Below are 7,280 nucleotides of genomic sequence, written 5' to 3' on the forward strand. Positions count from 1 at the left end.
GTAAAAACCAATTTCAAACAAAATGTAAGAGTAATACATAGATTTCCCATCCATGACACCCATTTCCTATCTTTAATAGCAGTTTTTTCAAATTATAAAACAAATATATTGTTTTTGCCTAACATTTGGAAAACACAGAAAAGCACAAATATAAAAACAAAAATATCCATCTCACCTACCAAAAGCTAGCTTATACAGACCTAGAAACTTTTTTTATTAGATACATTTTTAGCCAAATTCATGTTTGATTTTAGGTATCTGCTATACAGAGCTTTATAAACTGCTTTCAGAATGTGTTTTTACACAGGATTAAATATTTTCAAACTCATCCTAACTTTTATGGTTATATGGTACATATAGTATTCTACTGTGTAGACAGGGCTTCCCTGGTGGCTCAGAGGTAAAGAATCCACCTGCCAACGCAGGAGATGCAGGTTTGATTCCCAGGTTGGGAAGATCCCCTGGAAGAGGAAATGGCAACCCACTCCAGTATTTTTGCTGGGAAATTCCATGGACAAAGGAGCCTGGTTGGACTACAGTTCATTGGGTCACAGAAGAGTCAGACATGACTTAGTGACCAAACAATAACAATTGTGTAGATATGCCATTATATAAGAAACCACACTGAAATTAAGTTGCTTGGCTTATTTCCCATTGTTTTATATTATACATGTTATCACATGGACATCTTTGTATATGTATCTGTGCAACTGCCTTTGCTTAGCTTGAAAGACTTCATATAAAGTCACAAGCAATATATAGAGAAGATGCTTTGATTAACAGCAACAAACAATAAAATGAAAATGTGTCTCACTGAGTGCTAATCAAACAGCACATCTAATTAACTATTAAATATCCATGCTGGCACAAAAATATTAATGTATTTATCTAGAATGTTTCTTCCTTTAAGTAAGGATCGTTTAAACATTTCTAATATAATTCTTATTCAATTAGCATTTTGGGGGAAAATGACACCTTGTAACTGTACAGAGAGCCTTCTCCTCTGCAGAAAGCAGAGAAGAAATGCTTTTACACCAAGAATCTTTATCCCAAGACGTGACTCCTTCAGTTATCTTTCCTCCCAGCTCTGTGACCTGTCCATTTCCCTGCTGCCTCCTCGGCCAAACATCCACTTCATCAAAGCTTCCTTGGTAGAAACCACATTCACCTCTGCCTCTGCCTAAAAACAAGAACACACAGAAAATGATGGTCAGATGTCAACATTTGGCACAAGTTCAAAACAAACATTAATCTTTGAAGTGCTATCTATATACAAAGCAGGATGAAGTGAAGTCGCTCAGTCGTGTCCGAGTCTTTGCAACCCCACGGACTGTAGCCTACCAGACTCCTCTGTCCATGGGATTTTCCAGGCAGTAGTACTGGAGTGGATTGCCATTTCCTTCTCCAGGGGATCTTCCCAACCCAGGGATCAAACCCAGGTCTCCAGCATTGTAGACAGACGCTTTACTGTCTGAGCCACTAGGGAAGTAGGATATCTACATTTAAATATTTAGCAAGGCCCACTGAATCTTTACCAGTGAGACCAGTAATAGCAATGATGGCAGTGAAGTAGCTAGACCACAGGAGGATTAAAAAAAAAAGTTAGAAAACTGTGTAAGAGTCCCAGTTCCAGTCCTGAACAAGAAACAGTGTCAACATTGAGCTCCTTGACAGAAAAGTCAATAGTGGAATTCTAAGATCAGTAAACCATTATGACAAATCAAACCTTCTATTGGATTATTTTCTTTAAAAATGGAAAATGTGAGGAGTTTGAGAAGAGAGCAGATAAAGTACAAAAACCAGGCACATATGTTAATTTCTTTAATTCCAGAGAAAGGATAATTTAATAGGGTCAACTCTAAACTATCAATTTTGTGAACTAACTCCTTAAAGAATATTCCACAGCAACCAAAGTCACTCTTTCCCATTTGCGCAAATCTTGGAGAAAAATATCAGGCAGCACTAAATTCAAACCACAGAGCTGGTAAAAAAGTGTGGATGTAGGAATTTATAGAGGCTCCAGTGGCTCAAATGTACACTGGCCTTTACTGAAGGCAATCTGATTAGATTTATCAAAATTTGACTCAACATTCTAATCAGAATTTATCCTAATAGAAATATTTGCACAAATATGCAAATATATATATATATATATGGAGATCTTTGTTGCAATTTTTTTTGCTTTTATTTTTTTTGATATAAATTTATTTATTTTAATTGGAGGTTAATTACTTTACAATATTGTATTGGTTTTGCCATACATCAACATGAATCCGCCACAGGTATACACGTGTTCCCCATCCTGAACCCCCCTCCCTCCTCCCTCCCCGTACCATCCCTCTGGGTCATCCCAGTGCACCAGCCCCAAGCAACCAGTATCATGCATTGAACCTGGACTGGCGATTCATTTCATATATGATATTATACATGTTTCAGTGCCATTCTCCCAAATCATCCCACCCTCTCCCTCTCCCACAGAGTCCAAAAGACTGTCCTATACATCTGTGTCTCTTTTGCTGTCTCACATACAGGGTTATTGTTACCATCTTTCTAAATTCCATATATATGTGTTAGTATACTGTATTGGTTTTTCTTTCTGGCTTACTTCACTCTGTATAATAGGCTCCAGTTTCATCCACCTCATTAGAACTGATTCACTAAAGAACTGGCTAAGTAAATTTTGATAAAACAATTCAGTAAAATACTGCTGCTGATGCTGCTAAGTCACTTCAGTCATGTCCGACTCTGTGCAGCCCCATAGATGGCAGCCCACTAGGCTCTTCTGTCCCTGGGATTCTCCAGGCAAGAATACTAGAGTGGGTTGCCATTTCCTTCTCCAATGAATGAAAGTGAAAAGTGAAAGTGAAGTCAATCAGTCGTGCCCGACTCTTAGCGACCCCATGGACTGCAGTCTCCATGGACTGCAGGAGACCAGGCTCCTCCATCCATGGGATTTTCCAGGCAAGAGTACTGGAGTGGGTTGCCATTGCCTTCTCCTTCAGTAGAATGCTAGGAAGTCACAAAAGATAAAGTACTGTCATTAAAAGAAATCTAAATTTTTCTGTTGAATAACTAAAGCATGCCAAAGAGCAATACATACTAAAAAAAAAATTCCATGTATATAAATGGTATGATTGAATGGTTAGGATCAAGAAGGATATAAATTCAAATGCTGCATCTGGGGGCAAAAGGCAGTATGCACTTTCAGCTTTTTATTTTCTGTGTAGTGTGAGGATTTCCCAACTAATGTATGCCATTTGCATCCAACACATAGGTTAGAAAACTGGGGAGAGGGGGGTAAGAACTGTGCCTAGGGATGCCCTTGGACTGCAAGAAGATCCAACCAGTCCATCCTAAAGGAAATCAGTCCTGAATATTCATTGGAAGGACTGATGCTGAAGCTTAAACTCCAATAATTTGGCCACCTGATGTGAAGAACTGACTCATTGGAAAAGATCCTGATGCTGGGAAAGATTGAAGGCAGGAGGAGAAGGGGACAACAGAGGATGAGATGGTTGAATGGCATCACCGACTCAATGGACATGAGTTTGAGTAAACTCCGGGAGTTGATGATAGACAGGGAGGCCTGGAGTGCTGCAGTCCACAGATCGCAAAGAGCTGGACACGACTGAGTGACTGAAGTGAACTGAGGGATGTATTTATACCTAGATAAAATCTTAGCCATTATCCTTACCTCAACTTCTCCAACAGTTAAAACCACCCAAGAAAAAATGATGAATCTTGAATAAAAGTATGAATGCATTCCAAAGCTAAATACAACTGAGTTAAATAACTGTTTCAAATATCCATACAGCATTTCTACTTTTTAGCATTATTTATCAAGAATTGGCTTCAAATACAATAATACTTGTATATGACATTATGGAATATAAGAATAATGCATAGAATTTTATGTATGTAATCTTAGAATAATGAGTACCCTCTTAACTAGTCCAAGATTCAATATCTTCACTTGTAAAATGGAAGTGAGGACTAGACTTGAACTATAATAATCCTAAAGTTACCTTCCAGTTGTATCAACTTAACTTGAACTTCATGTCCAGTTTTCTACCTCTGTCCTTAGGAAATACAGATGTATTATTTAAGGTCTATCTTAACACAATCTAATACAAACTGTTATGTAACACTGTGGTGATCTCTACAAAGATCTTTTTAGGATGAAAGAATAAAAGTCCCTTGTCCTTTTAGAGAACAATTTTCTCAAGAAAACCACTAAGCACAAAGCACCCTGAAAAAGTATTTTATTCTGGAAACATGTGATCGTGAAAAACAGTGTTCAAAATTTGCCAGAAAAATAAGCAAACCACAAAATATTTCCTGCCAGTTATGACTAGCATCGGCACTGGTCCTCCTTATGAGCCCAAAGCTTTATAAGTGGGCACAAAAAAAAAAAAAAAAAAAAAAAACCTGATTCTAGAGCTTTCCACTTGTCAAATGTAAGGAACACTCTTCAAAGTGCAAGGCCCATAATCATCTATAAAAGTAGTTCCCATGTGACAAGAAGCAAGTAAATATAACATGGAGAATCTTTCACAAAGTTAAATTTAAATGACTGCCCTAATCTCTGAGATTTCACCCTCTTCTTTGGGGGGATTAAAATATATTTCCTTTAATAATGGTGAAGACAGTACTAACAATTGTGTAGATGTTTTATTTTTAAACATCTTCACCAGATAAAATAAAAAGATGAATTCATGTTATTTCCCTGTTCATTTATTACATTTTACTGTTTCATGATATTCCGAAGTATGAAAGTCAATAATTTTCACATCAAACTTCTCTCAAGTTGAAAAGAGCCAGGCCAGTCATCCGATGTCAGGTCTGCTCATGCCAAAAAAAAAGCTACACTAATCACTATTTATTTAACTAACAGGTCAAAATTAAGCAATAAGCGAGAAAACAAAACCACAGATTAAAGGTCTCATGAAAGCATTAAGAATCAGAGTTGGGACAATGGTGTCAGAAGTATTTCTCACTAAGTTAGTTCATTCATTTAAGTAGTTTCATGTCATCCATTCATATCAATGTTAATTAAGTCACTGTTTTTATCACAGCATCTATCTTTCATATATGTCTCATTTAAATTCTGAATGTAAGAGTTCTATCCTATGTGATAACAATATATGCTTCAAAGAAACTAGAAGGCAGGAAGAAATTTACCAACCCTTCCTCAGTTTCTTGACCTGGAATTTTTTGTTTAACACCTATTTAGAGATTGGTTGGTACTTGCAACATACAACATTGGTGCTCACTTGAGGAACGGGCCACACTTCTTAATTAATAAGACCTCTCACCATCATGCCCTGAAAGGCACTAGAGGAAAAGCTCCCCAAGGACAGCTTCTTCTCAGTGCAAGCCCACTGCAGGAAAACACAGGCAACATCCAAGGAGCGGGCCACAGCCGTCCTCAAAACACCATCAGCACGCCTCCAAGAAGCACAGACTTCACACGATTTCTGGACCAACTGAACTAAGTGCATTTGGGAATCTAAATGGCCTGTGAACCTTTTGAAATACACATGCTTAAATCTCACCACCCAGTATATTCTGCTGCAGATATTATTTCTTGTTGAGTTTTATAGATGATTCTAACAACTCCCCAGGTTAAAAACCACCGTTCTAGAGACTGACAAATTCAGAAGGAAACATGGACAACTCAGTAATAGCACTTGACCTACAAGCAGAGTTTCAGTTGGACTTTTCATTATTCACAACAGCTGCTTTCCCACATTCTGAATGAAACCCCTCCACAGGAATGCACAATTTAATACAGTCTCTATAAAGAGTGTGTATACATCACTCTATTCATAAAGCATAACTTTAAGAAAAAAGAATGTAGATACTCCACACTCATGATCATGCCAACCTAGACAGTGCAAGCTGTAGCCAAAATCACTTCTTTTTTGCAGACACCCAATTCTTCCTAAAGCACCTCTTAAAATTGCAAGGTATGTTCAGACTTCTGCTATGATTAGGCCAACTTAGAAGTAAAAGCCCAAGTAAATATTTATATTACAAACATTAAGAATGCCCTTAAGTAGCAGAAGATCAACAAACTCCAAGTAAGGAGGAGATATCAAAGAACAAGTAATATCAATTATTCTTCTAAGAAAAGATACAAATCTATAAAATATAAAAGTACAGATTATATAAAGGATTGTTGCATAATTTTTTATTTCTTCTACACCCTAAAATAGGTCTCGTACTGAGGAGATGACTTTTACAAAAGCCTCTCTCTGGCTGGGGACACTCCTGGCACCTGGCCTTATATGGAGACCCGAGTCACAGAGGCCTGCAGGGCCCTGGGTGCCACTCCAGCAGCCAAGGCACTTCAGGGAGCTCTGGCTCTCACAGCATAAGGTCCTCTGGGGGTGAGGAATATGGATCACGAATATTTGCCAAAGAGAATTAGGACCATCTAGAATCATTCACACTCAAGTCTCTAGGCTTGAATTACCCTCTTCTACTCCAAACCAGGGGTTGTGGAGTAGATACACTGAGAAATGGTTCTGGAAACAAATGTTCAGGACATTTATTATGCAGTTAATGTCAAAGGGCAGTTTTTAAAAATCAAATATCAAAATATTTTTAAAGTGATTTATTTATTTCCCTCTCCTCTGTCTCCACCGTTCCGTTATTACTTTCTTTTCGCGTGAAATCTCACCTCGCCCTTGTGAAGAACTTTGACCTCGAGGAGACCCACCACTGTTCCTCCTCCTCCTCGTCCTGTCAACCACAGGACAGCAGCACTACTTACAGACATGGAAAAGTTTCTCTGCCAAAGAGAGAAGAGAAAGAAAAAAATGGATGAAACAGATAAAACTGCATGTTATTCCTCACCATCTCCCACTGCATCAATAAAACGGCATCTAAAGACTACTAGCGACAGGAAACGATCCCCGCACAACACACCAAGATGTTCCAAAACCTGATTTTAGCTGAAAATGTTAAATTAACATTTCAGATCAACAAACATGAACAACCAATGCCTTACACTGTGTTAGGCTCTGTATGTACCCAGAAGGAGGCAAGATATGTATGCATCATCATAATAAACAGAGAATACACAGTAAAAGAAATCTGATTTGAAAGGGTCCTTTAATTACTGAAAGGTGGAAATCAGCAGGAGTCACAAAAGGTCTGAATCAATAGTAACAGGATAAAGAAAAAAAAATTGATCATTTTGCCTCGTGCTGCTGACCAATGTGAATCAGGAACTCCAACCAGTGTTTAATAGAATGACAGGTATCAGGGATAAA

The 7,280-nt window shown here is 38.0% G+C and overlaps 1 long non-coding RNA gene across 1 annotated transcript; it reads right to left on the minus strand.

Annotated features, from left to right (window-relative positions):
• Positions 1-637: 637 nt before the first annotated feature.
• On the minus strand, positions 638-6,835 carry LOC147377649 (uncharacterized). The gene is made up of 2 exons (XR_015140152.1): positions 6,686-6,835; positions 638-1,180 (listed from the first exon to the last, which is right to left on the minus strand). It is a non-coding gene; the product is annotated as an uncharacterized LOC147377649 (long non-coding RNA).
• Between the last annotated feature and the right edge of the window lie 445 nt (positions 6,836-7,280).

This window comes from Bos grunniens, chromosome 2 (genome assembly GCF_055505025.1).
Source record: "Bos grunniens cultivar Pamir isolate PY7600 chromosome 2, Bosgru_T2T1.0, whole genome shotgun sequence".
Taxonomy (NCBI): Eukaryota; Metazoa; Chordata; class Mammalia; order Artiodactyla; family Bovidae; genus Bos; species Bos grunniens.